Genomic DNA, 17,164 nt, shown 5'->3' with positions numbered 1-17,164 from the left:
AGATCTGGGTTTGATCCATCACCATTTTTTAGCCCACTCTGCCACCCCAGTTCAGACATGGCCATATGCAAATCAGTCTGACCCTGTGCCTCATGGGAACAGTCCAGCCCGAACTGCCAAGCCATGCCTTCCCTGGACCAGAAACAAGCTTCCTAGGACCGGTTTCTGGCATTACAGCCGTCTTCAGCCAGGCTTGCTTGAATCCAGTGGCAAAGTGAGCAAGGGACTCACGTCTGAGCATACCCTGCCAACTTATGGCGAACAAAGCAGTACAAAAGGGGGTGGTGATGGACGGAGCATCAGAACCAATCAAACACTCACACCCAGTCAACAGATCTGGGTTTGATCCATCACCATTTTTTAGCCCACTCTGCCACCCCAGTTCAGACATGGCCATATGCAAATCAGTCTGACCCTGTGCCTCATGGGAACAGTCCAGCCCGAACTGCCAAGCCATGCCTTCCCTGGACCAGAAACAAGCTTCCTAGGACCGGTTTCTGGCATTTCAGCCGTCTTCAGCCAGGCTTGCTTGAATCCAGTGGCAAAGTGAGCAAGGGACTCACGTCTGAGCATACCCTGCCAACTTATGGCGAACAAAGCAGTACAAAAGGGGGTGGTGATGGACGGAGCATCAGAACCAATCAAACACTCACACCCAGTCAACAGATCTGGGTTTGATCCATCACCATTTTTTAGCCCACTCTGCCACCCCAGTTCAGACATGGCCATATGCAAATCAGTCTGACCCTGTGCCTCATGGGAACAGTCCAGCCCGAACTGCCAAGCCATGCCTTCCCTGGACCAGAAACAAGCTTCCTAGGACCGGTTTCTGGCATTTCAGCCGTCTTCAGCCAGGCTTGCTTGAATCCAGTGGCAAAGTGAGCAAGGGACTCACGTCTGAACATACCCTGCCAACTTATGGCGAACAAAGCAGTACAAAAGGGGGTGGTGATGGACGGAGCATCAGAACCAATCAAACACTCACACCCAGTCAACAGATCTGGGTTTGATCCATCACCATTTTTTAGCCCACTCTGCCACCCCAGTTCAGACATGGCCATATGCAAATCAGTCTGACCCTGTGCCTCATGGGAACAGTCCAGCCCGAACTGCCAAGCCATGCCTTCCCTGGACCAGAAACAAGCTTCCTAGGACCGGTTTCTGGCATTTCAGCCGTCTTCAGCCAGGCTTGCTTGAATCCAGTGGCAAAGTGAGCAAGGGACTCACGTCTGAGCATACCCTGCCAACTTATGGCGAACAAAGCAGTACAAAAGGGGGTGGTGATAGACGGAGCATCAGAACCAATCAAACACTCACACCCAGTCAACAGATCTGGGTTTGATCCATCACCATTTTTTAGCCCACTCTGCCACCCCAGTTCAGACATGGCCATATGCAAATCAGTCTGACCCTGTGCCTCATGGGAACAGTCCAGCCCGAACTGCCAAGCCATGCCTTCCCTGGACCAGAAACAAGCTTCCTAGGACCGGTTTCTGGCATTTCAGCCGTCTTCAGCCAGGCTTGCTTGAATCCAGTGGCAAAGTGAGCAAGGGACTCACGTCTGAGCATACCCTGCCAACTTATGGCGAACAAAGCAGTACAAAAGGGGGTGGTGATGGACGGAGCATCAGAACCAATCAAACACTCACACCCAGTCAACAGATCTGGGTTTGATCCATCACCATTTTTTAGCCCACTCTGCCACCCCAGTTCAGACATGGCCATATGCAAATCAGTCTGACCCTGTGCCTCATGGGAACAGTCCAGCCCAAACTGCCAAGCCATGCCTTCCCTGGACCAGAAACAAGCTTCCTAGGACCGGTTTCTGGCATTTCAGCCGTCTTCAGCCAGGCTTGCTTGAATCCAGTGGCAAAGTGAGCAAGGGACTCACGTCTGAGCATACCCTGCCAACTTATGGCGAACAAAGCAGTACAAAAGGGGGTGGTGATGGACGGAGCATCAGAACCAATCAAACACTCACACCAAGTCAACAGATCTGGGTTTGATCCATCACCATTTTTTAGCCCACTCTGCCACCCCAGTTCAGACATGGCCATATGCAAATCAGTCTGACTCTGTGCCTCATGGGAACAGTCCAGCCCGAACTGCCAAGCCATGCCTTCCCTGGACCAGAAACAAGCTTCCTAGGACCGGTTTCTGGCATTTCAGCCGTCTTCAGCCAGGCTTGCTTGAATCCAGTGGCAAAGTGAGCAAGGGACTCACGTCTGAGCATACCCTGCCAACTTATGGCGAACAAAGCAGTACAAAAGGGGGTGGTGATAGACGGAGCATCAGAACCAATCAAACACTCACACCCAGTCAACAGATCTGGGTTTGATCCATCACCATTTTTTAGCCCACTCTGCCACCCCAGTTCAGACATGGCCATATGCAAATCAGTCTGACCCTGTGCCTCATGGGAACAGTCCAGCCCGAACTGCCAAGCCATGCCTTCCCTGGACCAGAAACAAGCTTCCTAGGACCGGTTTCTGGCATTTCAGCCGTCTTCAGCCAGGCTTGCTTGAATCCAGTGGCAAAGTGAGCAAGGGACTCACGTCTGAGCATACCCTGCCAACTTATGGCGAACAAAGCAGTACAAAAGGGGGTGGTGATGGACGGAGCATCAGAACCAATCAAACACTCACACCCAGTCAACAGATCTGGGTTTGATCCATCACCATTTTTTAGCCCACTCTGCCACCCCAGTTCAGACATGGCCATATGCAAATCAGTCTGACCCTGTGCCTCATGGGAACAGTCCAGCCCGAACTGCCAAGCCATGCCTTCCCTGGACCAGAAACAAGCTTCCTAGGACCGGTTTCTGGCATTTCAGCCGTCTTCAGCCAGGCTTGCTTGAATCCAGTGGCAAAGTGAGCAAGGGACTCACGTCTGAGCATACCCTGCCAACTTATGGCGAACAAAGCAGTACAAAAGGGGGTGGTGATGGACGGAGCATCAGAACCAATCAAACACTCACACCCAGTCAACAGATCTGGGTTTGATCCATCACCATTTTTTAGCCCACTCTGCCACCCCAGTTCAGACATGGCCATATGCAAATCAGTCTGACCCTGTGCCTCATGGGAACAGTCCAGCCCGAACTGCCAAGCCATGCCTTCCCTGGACCAGAAACAAGCTTCCTAGGACCGGTTTCTGGCATTTCAGCCGTCTTCAGCCAGGCTTGCTTGAATCCAGTGGCAAAGTGAGAAAGGGACTCACGTCTGAGCATACCCTGCCAACTTATGGCGAACAAAGCAGTACAAAAGGGGGTGGTGATGGACGGAGCATCAGAACCAATCAAACACTCACACCCAGTCAACAGATCTGGGTTTGATCCATCACCATTTTTTAGCCCACTCTGCCACCCCAGTTCAGACATGGCCATATGCAAATCAGTCTGACCCTGTGCCTCATGGGAACAGTCCAGCCCGAACTGCCAAGCCATGCCTTCCCTGGACCAGAAACAAGCTTCCTAGGACCGGTTTCTGGCATTTCAGCCGTCTTCAGCCAGGCTTGCTTGAATCCAGTGGCAAAGTGAGAAAGGGACTCACGTCTGAGCATACCCTGCCAACTTATGGCGAACAAAGCAGTACAAAAGGGGGTGGTGATGGACGGAGCATCAGAACCAATCAAACACTCACACCCAGTCAACAGATCTGGGTTTGATCCATCACCATTTTTTAGCCCACTCTGCCACCCCAGTTCAGACATGGCCATATGCAAATCAGTCTGACCCTGTGCCTCATGGGAACAGTCCAGCCCGAACTGCCAAGCCATGCCTTCCCTGGACCAGAAACAAGCTTCCTAGGACCGGTTTCTGGCATTTCAGCCGTCTTCAGCCAGGCTTGCTTGAATCCAGTGGCAAAGTGAGCAAGGGACTCACGTCTGAGCATACCCTGCCAACTTATGGCGAACAAAGCAGTACAAAAGGGGGTGGTGATGGACGGAGCATCAGAACCAATCAAACACTCACACCCAGTCAACAGATCTGGGTTTGATCCATCACCATTTTTTAGCCCACTCTGCCACCCCAGTTCAGACATGGCCATATGCAAATCAGTCTGACCCTGTGCCTCATGGGAACAGTCCAGCCCGAACTGCCAAGCCATGCCTTCCCTGGACCAGAAACAAGCTTCCTAGGACCGGTTTCTGGCATTTCAGCCGTCTTCAGCCAGGCTTGCTTGAATCCAGTGGCAAAGTGAGCAAGGGACTCACGTCTGAGCATACCCTGCCAACTTATGGCGAACAAAGCAGTACAAAAGGGGGTGGTGATGGACGGAGCATCAGAACCAATCAAACACTCACACCAAGTCAACAGATCTGGGTTTGATCCATCACCATTTTTTAGCCCACTCTGCCACCCCAGTTCAGACATGGCCATATGCAAATCAGTCTGACCCTGTGCCTCATGGGAACAGTCCAGCCCGAACTGCCAAGCCATGCCTTCCCTGGACCAGAAACAAGCTTCCTAGGACCGGTTTCTGGCATTTCAGCCGTCTTCAGCCAGGCTTGCTTGAATCCAGTGGCAAAGTGAGCAAGGGACTCACGTCTGAGCATACCCTGCCAACTTATGGCGAACAAAGCAGTACAAAAGGGGGTGGTGATGGACGGAGCATCAGAACCAATCAAACACTCACACCCAGTCAACAGATCTGGGTTTGATCCATCACCATTTTTTAGCCCACTCTGCCACCCCAGTTCAGACATGGCCATATGCAAATCAGTCTGACCCTGTGCCTCATGGGAACAGTCCAGCCCGAACTGCCAAGCCATGCCTTCCCTGGACCAGAAACAAGCTTCCTAGGACCGGTTTCTGGCATTTCAGCCGTCTTCAGCCAGGCTTGCTTGAATCCAGTGGCAAAGTGAGCAAGGGACTCACGTCTGAGCATACCCTGCCAACTTATGGCGAACAAAGCAGTACAAAAGGGGGTGGTGATGGACGGAGCATCAGAACCAATCAAACACTCACACCCAGTCAACAGATCTGGGTTTGATCCATCACCATTTTTTAGCCCACTCTGCCACCCCAGTTCAGACATGGCCATATGCAAATCAGTCTGACCCTGTGCCTCATGGGAACAGTCCAGCCCGAACTGCCAAGCCATGCCTTCGCTGGACCAGAAACAAGCTTCCTAGGACCGGTTTCTGGCATTTCAGCCGTCTTCAGCCAGGCTTGCTTGAATCCAGTGGCAAAGTGAGCAAGGGACTCACGTCTGAGCATGCCCTGCCAACTTATGGCGAACAAAGCAGTACAAAAGGGGGTGGTGATGGACGGAGCATCAGAACCAATCAAACACTCACACCCAGTCAACAGATCTGGGTTTGATCCATCACCATTTTTTAGCCCACTCTGCCACCCCAGTTCAGACATGGCCATATGCAAATCAGTCTGACCCTGTGCCTCATGGGAACAGTCCAGCCCGAACTGCCAAGCCATGCCTTCCCTGGACCAGAAACAAGCTTCCTAGGACCGGTTTCTGGCATTTCAGCCGTCTTCAGCCAGGCTTGCTTGAATCCAGTGGCAAAGTGAGCAAGGGACTCACGTCTGAGCATACCCTGCCAACTTATGGCGAACAAAGCAGTACAAAAGGGGGTGGTGATGGACGGAGCATCAGAACCAATCAAACACTCACACCAAGTCAACAGATCTGGGTTTGATCCATCACCATTTTTTAGCCCACTCTGCCACCCCAGTTCAGACATGGCCATATGCAAATCAGTCTGACCCTGTGCCTCATGGGAACAGTCCAGCCCGAACTGCCAAGCCATGCCTTCCCTGGACCAGAAACAAGCTTCCTAGGACCGGTTTCTGGCATTACAGCCGTCTTCAGCCAGGCTTGCTTGAATCCAGTGGCAAAGTGAGCAAGGGACTCACGTCTGAGCATACCCTGCCAACTTATGGCGAACAAAGCAGTACAAAAGGGGGTGGTGATGGACGGAGCATCAGAACCAATCAAACACTCACACCCAGTCAACAGATCTGGGTTTGATCCATCACCATTTTTTAGCCCACTCTGCCACCCCAGTTCAGACATGGCCATATGCAAATCAGTCTGACCCTGTGCCTCATGGGAACAGTCCAGCCCGAACTGCCAAGCCATGCCTTCCCTGGACCAGAAACAAGCTTCCTAGGACCGGTTTCTGGCATTTCAGCCGTCTTCAGCCAGGCTTGCTTGAATCCAGTGGCAAAGTGAGCAAGGGACTCACGTCTGAGCATACCCTGCCAACTTATGGCGAACAAAGCAGTACAAAAGGGGGTGGTGATGGACGGAGCATCAGAACCAATCAAACACTCACACCAAGTCAACAGATCTGGGTTTGATCCATCACCATTTTTTAGCCCACTCTGCCACCCCAGTTCAGACATGGCCATATGCAAATCAGTCTGACTCTGTGCCTCATGGGAACAGTCCAGCCCGAACTGCCAAGCCATGCCTTCCCTGGACCAGAAACAAGCTTCCTAGGGCCGGTTTCTGGCATTTCAGCCGTCTTCAGCCAGGCTTGCTTGAATCCAGTGGCAAAGTGAGCAAGGGACTCACGTCTGAGCATACCCTGCCAACTTATGGCGAACAAAGCAGTACAAAAGGGGGTGGTGATGGACGGAGCATCAGAACCAATCAAACACTCACACCAAGTCAACAGATCTGGGTTTGATCCATCACCATTTTTTAGCCCACTCTGCCACCCCAGTTCAGACATGGCCATATGCAAATCAGTCTGACCCTGTGCCTCATGGGAACAGTCCAGCCCGAACTGCCAAGCCATGCCTTCCCTGGACCAGAAACAAGCTTCCTAGGACCGGTTTCTGGCATTTCAGCCGTCTTCAGCCAGGCTTGCTTGAATCCAGTGGCAAAGTGAGCAAGGGACTCACGTCTGAGCATACCCTGCCAACTTATGGCGAACAAAGCAGTACAAAAGGGGGTGGTGATGGACGGAGCATCAGAACCAATCAAACACTCACACCCAGTCAACAGATCTGGGTTTGATCCATCACCATTTTTTAGCCCACTCTGCCACCCCAGTTCAGACATGGCCATATGCAAATCAGTCTGACCCTGTGCCTCATGGGAACAGTCCAGCCCGAACTGCCAAGCCATGCCTTCCCTGGACCAGAAACAAGCTTCCTAGGACCGGTTTCTGGCATTTCAGCCGTCTTCAGCCAGGCTTGCTTGAATCCAGTGGCAAAGTGAGCAAGGGACTCACGTCTGAGCATACCCTGCCAACTTATGGCGAACAAAGCAGTACAAAAGGGGGTGGTGATGGACGGAGCATCAGAACCAATCAAACACTCACACCCAGTCAACAGATCTGGGTTTGATCCATCACCATTTTTTAGCCCACTCTGCCACCCCAGTTCAGACATGGCCATATGCAAATCAGTCTGACCCTGTGCCTCATGGGAACAGTCCAGCCCGAACTGCCAAGCCATGCCTTCCCTGGACCAGAAACAAGCTTCCTAGGACCGGTTTCTGGCATTTCAGCCGTCTTCAGCCAGGCTTGCTTGAATCCAGTGGCAAAGTGAGAAAGGGACTCACGTCTGAGCATACCCTGCCAACTTATGGCGAACAAAGCAGTACAAAAGGGGGTGGTGATGGACGGAGCATCAGAACCAATCAAACACTCACACCCAGTCAACAGATCTGGGTTTGATCCATCACCATTTTTTAGCCCACTCTGCCACCCCAGTTCAGACATGGCCATATGCAAATCAGTCTGACCCTGTGCCTCATGGGAACAGTCCAGCCCGAACTGCCAAGCCATGCCTTCCCTGGACCAGAAACAAGCTTCCTAGGACCGGTTTCTGGCATTTCAGCCGTCTTCAGCCAGGCTTGCTTGAATCCAGTGGCAAAGTGAGCAAGGGACTCACGTCTGAGCATACCCTGCCAACTTATGGCGAACAAAGCAGTACAAAAGGGGGTGGTGATGGACGGAGCATCAGAACCAATCAAACACTCACACCAAGTCAACAGATCTGGGTTTGATCCATCACCATTTTTTAGCCCACTCTGCCACCCCAGTTCAGACATGGCCATATGCAAATCAGTCTGACCCTGTGCCTCATGGGAACAGTCCAGCCCGAACTGCCAAGCCATGCCTTCCCTGGACCAGAAACAAGCTTCCTAGGACCGGTTTCTGGCATTTCAGCCGTCTTCAGCCAGGCTTGCTTGAATCCAGTGGCAAAGTGAGCAAGGGACTCACGTCTGAGCATACCCTGCCAACTTATGGCGAACAAAGCAGTACAAAAGGGGGTGGTGATGGACGGAGCATCAGAACCAATCAAACACTCACACCCAGTCAACAGATCTGGGTTTGATCCATCACCATTTTTTAGCCCACTCTGCCACCCCAGTTCAGACATGGCCATATGCAAATCAGTCTGACCCTGTGCCTCATGGGAACAGTCCAGCCCGAACTGCCAAGCCATGCCTTCCCTGGACCAGAAACAAGCTTCCTAGGACCGGTTTCTGGCATTTCAGCCGTCTTCAGCCAGGCTTGCTTGAATCCAGTGGCAAAGTGAGCAAGGGACTCACGTCTGAGCATACCCTGCCAACTTATGGCGAACAAAGCAGTACAAAAGGGGGTGGTGATGGACGGAGCATCAGAACCAATCAAACACTCACACCCAGTCAACAGATCTGGGTTTGATCCATCACCATTTTTTAGCCCACTCTGCCACCCCAGTTCAGACATGGCCATATGCAAATCAGTCTGACCCTGTGCCTCATGGGAACAGTCCAGCCCGAACTGCCAAGCCATGCCTTCCCTGGACCAGAAACAAGCTTCCTAGGACCGGTTTCTGGCATTTCAGCCGTCTTCAGCCAGGCTTGCTTGAATCCAGTGGCAAAGTGAGCAAGGGACTCACGTCTGAGCATACCCTGCCAACTTATGGCGAACAAAGCAGTACAAAAGGGGGTGGTGATGGACGGAGCATCAGAACCAATCAAACACTCACACCCAGTCAACAGATCTGGGTTTGATCCATCACCATTTTTTAGCCCACTCTGCCACCCCAGTTCAGACATGGCCATATGCAAATCAGTCTGACCCTGTGCCTCATGGGAACAGTCCAGCCCGAACTGCCAAGCCATGCCTTCCCTGGACCAGAAACAAGCTTCCTAGGACCGGTTTCTGGCATTTCAGCCGTCTTCAGCCAGGCTTGCTTGAATCCAGTGGCAAAGTGAGCAAGGGACTCACGTCTGAGCATACCCTGCCAACTTATGGCGAACAAAGCAGTACAAAAGGGGGTGGTGATGGACGGAGCATCAGAACCAATCAAACACTCACACCAAGTCAACAGATCTGGGTTTGATCCATCACCATTTTTTAGCCCACTCTGCCACCCCAGTTCAGACATGGCCATATGCAAATCAGTCTGACCCTGTGCCTCATGGGAACAGTCCAGCCCGAACTGCCAAGCCATGCCTTCCCTGGACCAGAAACAAGCTTCCTAGGACCGGTTTCTGGCATTACAGCCGTCTTCAGCCAGGCTTGCTTGAATCCAGTGGCAAAGTGAGCAAGGGACTCACGTCTGAGCATACCCTGCCAACTTATGGCGAACAAAGCAGTACAAAAGGGGGTGGTGATGGACGGAGCATCAGAACCAATCAAACACTCACACCCAGTCAACAGATCTGGGTTTGATCCATCACCATTTTTTAGCCCACTCTGCCACCCCAGTTCAGACATGGCCATATGCAAATCAGTCTGACCCTGTGCCTCATGGGAACAGTCCAGCCCGAACTGCCAAGCCATGCCTTCCCTGGACCAGAAACAAGCTTCCTAGGACCGGTTTCTGGCATTTCAGCCGTCTTCAGCCAGGCTTGCTTGAATCCAGTGGCAAAGTGAGCAAGGGACTCACGTCTGAGCATACCCTGCCAACTTATGGCGAACAAAGCAGTACAAAAGGGGGTGGTGATGGACGGAGCATCAGAACCAATCAAACACTCACACCCAGTCAACAGATCTGGGTTTGATCCATCACCATTTTTTAGCCCACTCTGCCACCCCAGTTCAGACTTGGCCATATGCAAATCAGTCTGACCCTGTGCCTCATGGGAACAGTCCAGCCCGAACTGCCAAGCCATGCCTTCCCTGGACCAGAAACAAGCTTCCTAGGACCGGTTTCTGGCATTTCAGCCGTCTTCAGCCAGGCTTGCTTGAATCCAGTGGCAAAGTGAGCAAGGGACTCACGTCTGAGCATACCCTGCCAACTTATGGCGAACAAAGCAGTACAAAAGGGGGTGGTGATGGACGGAGCATCAGAACCAATCAAACACTCACACCCAGTCAACAGATCTGGGTTTGATCCATCACCATTTTTTAGCCCACTCTGCCACCCCAGTTCAGACATGGCCATATGCAAATCAGTCTGACCCTGTGCCTCATGGGAACAGTCCAGCCCGAACTGCCAAGCCATGCCTTCCCTGGACCAGAAACAAGCTTCCTAGGACCGGTTTCTGGCATTTCAGCCGTCTTCAGCCACGGTAAGCTTACCGTACGCGTACCCCGCGATTTTTTTTTAAAATTATTAAATTTATTTTTCGTACTTTTGGGTCCTTCTTGGACCCCCTGACAAACACTAGGGGGTCTGCAACTCTCTTCGTTGCCCCCGTTTCACGTTCCCCACCTTTGTTTCTCAGTGCGAGAGACAGAAAATGGCGGCCGACACTTCCTGATTTCGACCGATTCGAATGTTTACAGTCATGTAACCACCAATCAGAATTGAGCTCGCGCACGGCACCGTACGCGTACGGTAAGCTTACGGTAAGCGCACGGAGCGCGCTTACAGATATATATATTGATTTAAATGCTATTTTCTCAGGACCTACTGAACAGATTTACACCAGACCTACAAAAGGCACATCCTTGACCTGAGGACTACCTCTCTGCCAAATTTCAAGTAATTCTGTTCAGCCGTTCGGGCTGTAGCTGTGTCTAAAGGTCCTATGGAAAAATGCATGGGGAAAACGCGTTTTGGGACCCCCCTTTTTTCTCAGCCCCCGCTAGACGAATCCCCCCGAGACTTTCAGGGTAGGAGCGGAGCGTAGCGCCCCATTAGTTTTGAAAATTTCGCGAGGATTCGTCGACCGGCGCCAAAGTTATTCCAAATAGAATGTTGCGGATTTCCTATGGAAACACGGTCCTAACTATAACTATCTACTGGCGACCGCCAGTAGATATTATATATATATATATATATATATTTAGATGCTCTGTTCGTACTGCGTACTCCTTCAGGCAAACAAACGGATACGGACCACAAATCGGTGCAATAGAATTTATTCGGTGTAAGAGGTCGCCATGACGCGTTTCAGCCCTTTCCACAGGCCTTGATCACATGACACAGTGTGTGAATTTGCATTGGTTTATATAGTATACACTTGCAGACGTAGTCATTGGAGCATGTAAGCCTACAACAGCAAATGACATAGAAGAAAGACTGGTAAAAGAACTACAAAATCGTCGGTTAAAAGATAATTATATAACAAAATTGCTGTAAAACATACATGTAATGCCTAAATATAACAAGATAAATCTATGACTAGTCTAGGCACGTAGTGTAAAATAACTGCACATTATATGTCAAATAACCGAGTTCTTAACAAGTTCAAGTCCTTCAAGAGTGACAAGTATACTGCAAGTTTTCATGTTTAAAAACCACACAAGATAAAGTGCAAAATTAGTGCAAAAGTGAATGATAAAATTCAAGAGAGCTAGTTGCTTATCTTTTTTCCTTATTTTTTCATTTTTTATATTTTATGACAAGTATTCGACACATTTTTGATGCCAAAAATATTATGGGGGCATAATCAATTCAAGTTAAAATACCATGAAACAGAGTGTGTGGACATAACAAATATTATAACCAATACTGCAATAGTATTAGAGATATGTACTCAAAACAATTTGAGCCTGGGGTTTTTTTAATTAATTGCTAGGAGCCCCTGCAATTCCCTTTCTCTATGTTTGTCAATACACATAGATTGTAAGATGTCAAATGGTGACTAGGCTAATAATTCACTTCATCGGTGATTTGAAAACATGGATTCACTAGTCATTCCCGGAGGGATATTTTCAAAATAGCCACATGTGGGGAATGCAAAATAGAAGGGAGTGACAATATCATAGTTATATTTATAAGCAAGTCAGAAGCTTATACAAATAGATGAAATGACAGCATATAAATATTAAATATTAAATAAGCTAAGAATTCAATCTAAAATAGATAAAATATGTATATATGCTTATAAAAATAAATTATGCGTCTTATAAATATGTATAAAAGGTATGTTGTGTTATTACCATCTATCTTATTATAACAATTTAATAAATACGATAAAATCACCCATTTCTAAAATCCCACATAAAAGGGCTAAAAGGTGTATGAAAATTTGTTGTCTTTAGGACATAAGGTATAGGAGTCATATTTAGAGGCATGTGTACAGGTCCTCAGTGATATTAAGGCCGAAAGGTTGTTTGGTGTTAAGCTCAAGGATGTACCTCGTTTCCATGGAGCGTAGTTTTTGTTCCCTGTTACCACCCCTCCTACTAGCCGGAACAGAGTCAATGACAAAGTATTTAAGTTCTTTACTCCTAGAATCATGTTTGGCTTTAAAATGCCGGGCCACTGGGTATGTGTTGTCTTGATTGTTTATCGCCCTTAGATGTTGTAAAACCCTCTTGTGTACTTGGAGTTTTGTGCTTCCTACATATTGTAGATTGCACGGGCAAGACAAAACATAAACCGCATATTCAGTTTTACATGTAAGAAGTTTATCTATTTTGTGCTTTTTTTGGTCAAGTGGGGTGATGTATGTGGTTTTATTCTCACCCTGCTGACAAGCCTTGCATGTTTTGCAGTGGAAAAAGCCAGTATGCGTTTGTAACCAATTTGTGGATTCTATAGTTTCCGGACTGGTTTTAACCAGTTCGTCTCTCATTGAGCGACCCCGGCTGTATGTGATTGAGGGCCTTTTCGGCAAAGTTGGGCCTATCACTGGGTCACTTAAAATTAGAGGCCAATTGCGGGTTATGATAGACTCAACCTTTTTGTGTTGTAGGCTATATTGGATGATGATTCTGAATTCCTTTACATTTATCCTAGTGTTGGTTCCTGTACTAGTCTCTGAGGTGTTGGTCGTGGTTGTTGTTTCTGTCTTATTGAGAAGTTCCGCTCTGTTCATGCACATAGATTTTGTGATGGCATTGGTTACAATTTTATCAGAATAGCCTCTTTCTAAGAATCTTTGTTTGCAGTCTATTTGGGCTATTTGTAGGTCACTGTCCTCACTGTGAATTCTTCTGAGTCTGAGCATCTCACCGTAGGGAATGCTGTTTATTAAATGTTTAACATGCGAGCTACTAGCATGTAGTGTTGAGTTTCCAGCAGTTTCCTTACGGTGGAGTTTGGTTTTGATTTTATGATTGCTGACGTACACTTCCGTATCCAGGAAATTCACTGAGGTGGCACTAATGTTAGCAGTGAATTGTAGGTTTAGATTGTTTATGTTAATGGCCTGTAGAAAATCCTGTGCGCTGCTAAGACTACCATCCCATATGATAAAAAGGTCGTCTATGTAGCGTAGCCATAGCTTAACATTATTTTCCATAGCCTCAATGTGTTCTGTCATGAGGACCAGCTCCTCCCACCAGCCCATGTGTAAACATGCGTAGCTTGGGGAGAAGCTGGCCCCCATCGCAACTCCTCTTAACTGCCTGTACAGAAGATTGTTAAACATGAAGATGTTGTTGAACAAACAGAACTTAACCATTTCTATCAACATCAATTTGTGACCAACCAGATTACCCATTGACTTATCCAAAAAGTATTCCATTGCCCTTAGACCATCTGCATGCTGGATACTAGTGTATAGTGAGCTTACATCAAGGGCAATAAGTACAAAGCTGGGTTTCCAAACTACGTTATCAATTTTGCGTAGGAAGTCACTTGTGTCCCGCACATATGAAGGCAAAGCCTTCACTATACTTTGTAAAAAGAAATCCACATATTGTGATGTGTGTTCCAGACAACCATTTCTCGCTGAGATGATGGGTCTGCCCGGCGGGTTGATGGGGTCTTTGTGGATTTTGGGTATAAAGTAGATGGTAGGTACCACAGGAAAGTCGTTTTTTAGGAATTTGAATTCTTGTCCGGTAATCAAGTTCGTCGATTTCCATGTTGCCAATTTCTTATTGAAAGTCGTATACATTGTTTTTAGATCAGTTCCATTGCATCTAATGTAGCAAGTTCTGTCATTGAGCTGATTGTAAGCTTCCTTCATGTAATTTTCTTTGGTCATCAATACAATATTGCCACCTTTGTCCGAGGCTCGTATTACTATTTGATTGTTCTTATTCAGTTTGGACATCAAAGTCGTGTAATCAAACCTGTTTTTGTTGAATTTGGGTTTTCCTGCAAATGTCCTCGTTTTTAACTCCTTCAATTGGTCCGTTATTTGTTCATGGAACAAATCTATTGAATCCTTTACCATGATGGGATTGAATGTTGATTTTGGCTTGAATTGCGTTAGAGGACATTTGTTTGGTAGTATCATCATGTTCAGTTCGGTAGAGAGAGTGTTCAAGTCAGCCTGCGAGGGGATTTGCGAGTTTTCATTCTGTTGAGGATCCCATAGTTCCTGCATTTCATGAAGAAAAGTGTCATCTGATTGAGTAGCATCTGTTGAGGTCGTGGTCATAGTTGCTGCATTGGAGTTGTTCATGTTAAGCTTTGGATTAAGCAAATGAAATTTCTTGAGTTTTAATTTCCGAGTGCTCTTGAAAATGTCTAATCGTGTTTTTACGTAGTTGAAATTGTTGGCAGGACAATACGTTAAACCCAAGCTTAATGTTTTTATTTCATTGTCAGTCAGTGTTACTTCAGAAAGGTTCACAATTGTTTTATTCGTGCATGATGGTATACTCTCTTTTATTTCCTCCACCCTCCTCTTTTTTTCCGAAACGTACTTGTTGCGTTTTGCCTTGCGGCGTTGTCGTCGCTTCCAGTTTTTGCTTGGCCGTAGTTTTTCTGAGTTCTGGGACGAAGAGTTTGTCGTCTGTCCTCGCATAAAAAAGACAGTTCCTCGTCTAATGTGCGTTTTTGTCTGCCTTGGTTGGATACAGATTCGCGTTCGGAATCGCTTTCTGGTGCTGAGCTTAACTCGGAGTTCGATGTGCTTGAGGATGCTGCGTCTGTTCTAGTCATTTTGGCTTTGGCATTTCCAGCTTTTCTGTTGTCACTGTTGGACCTGAGCATTTCATATTTTTTGGAAAAGGTGAAGATTTGTCCGACCTCATAATCCGTTTTGTCACGGAAAAACTTATACGTTTTCCTTTCCTTTATTTTGTCTTCTTCTTTCTTGAGTCTTATTGACATTTCTTGCCGCAGTTTGGTTTTTTCCTCCGGTTGGTCCATTGCATCGATCTCCTCGTTAATTTTAGCTATTTCTTCTAGTAGGGCAGTGCGGTCAATGTCTGCATATTTTATTAGAATTTGCATCAAGCGTTTGGAAGAGTCCAGGTTACACTCGGCCCACTCTCTCATCATGAGTGGGTTTGGTGCTTCGTAACTCGGCGCCAACAGTATTCTCAGACCTCGTGGTACTCTGTCCACGTCTAAATACATCTGTAGGGAGCGCGACTCCCACCACTTGCTCTGTTCCGATCGACTTTTCTTTTCTAAGATTTTGAATTTGTCCCTCAGTGTCGTACTTGTCTCCTTTGCTTGTGTGTTCATATTACTTTCCTTATCTGTTGCGGCTCTGTTGTCTTTGAACATGGATAATGCTGCCGCTTCCCTTTCCTTCACTGTGTCAGCCGACATTGCACCGTGTATATTGAATTCAAACTACGGGGGTTGTAAACTGACAATTCAGTCCCAGCTCCGTAGTAGCACTCCTCTCACCCCTTAACCGCTACTGACACGTACCTGAGCTGACGATAAGGACGGCCGCTTCCTCCGAGACGAGAGATATATATATTCATCCAAAGGTTGCCCCACGTTTGAAGACGCACACAAAGGCAAGATGCATGGCTTCCAGGCAATGTTCTTTATTAGGCAAACGGCAGCGTTCTCAGATACTTCACCGGCCTTTCCCTACGCGTTTCGGAGCCTTCGCTCCTTGCTCACAGGACGGCTGCCAGTGAGCAGATGCACGAAGGAGCGGTCCCTTTCTCAGCTGTTATATCGGCCTCCCATGGCGTCATTAATCTTTGCGTCCTGGGACTCGTAGTCTTCGTGCTAAAATATTACCCCAGTGGATTCTGCTTAACTGGCAATACTGTTGAACCCTCCATAGGGCCTCTGGTTGCATTGCCGTTTGTGAATAAAAGTCCCAAATTGCCTTTCTGTTATCGCGGTATCCGTGTATCTGACACCAACAGTCCTTTATAATACAGGCAGTGCTGTATTCCCGACCGGAGCCGGCCGTAACAAATTCATCCAAAGGTTGCCCCACATTTAAAGACGCACACAAAGGCAAGATGCACAGCTTCCAGGCAGTGTTCTTTATTAGGCAAACCGCAGCGTTCTCAGAAACTTCACCGGCCTTTCCCTACGCGTTTCGGAGCCTTCGCTCCTTGCTCACGGGACTGCTGCCAGTGAGCAGATGCACGAAGGGGCGGTCCCTTTCTCAGCTGTTATATCGGCCTCCCATGGCGTCATTAATCTTTGCTTCCTGGGACTCGTAGTCTTCGTGCTAAAATAATACCCCAGTGGATTCTGCTTAACTGGCAATACTGTTGAACCCTCCATAGGGCCTCGGGTTGTGTTGCCGTTTGTGAATAAAAGTCCCATATTGCCTTTCTGTTATCGCGCTGTCCATGTATCTGACACCAACAGTCCTTTATAATACAGGCGGTGCTGTCTTCCCGACCGGAGCCGGCCGTAACAAATTCATCCAAAGGTTGCCCCACGTTTGAAGACGCACACAAAGGCAAGATGCACCGCTTCCAGGCAGTTTTCTTTATTAGGCAAACGGCAGCGTTCTCAGATACTTCACGGGCCTTTCCCTACGCGTTTCGGAGCCTTCGCTCCTTGCTCACGGGACGGCTGCCAGTGAGCAGATGCACGAAGGGGCGGTCCCTTTCTCAGCTGTTATATCGGCCTCCCATGGCGTCATTAATCTTTGCTTCCTGGGACTCGAAGTCTTCGTGCTAAAATAAT

This window comes from Triturus cristatus, chromosome 4_2, assembly GCF_964204655.1.
Source record: "Triturus cristatus chromosome 4_2, aTriCri1.1, whole genome shotgun sequence".
Taxonomy (NCBI): domain Eukaryota; kingdom Metazoa; phylum Chordata; class Amphibia; order Caudata; family Salamandridae; genus Triturus; species Triturus cristatus.
The sequence above is the reverse complement of the archived record's forward strand: the minus strand, read 5'-3'. Positions refer to the sequence as shown.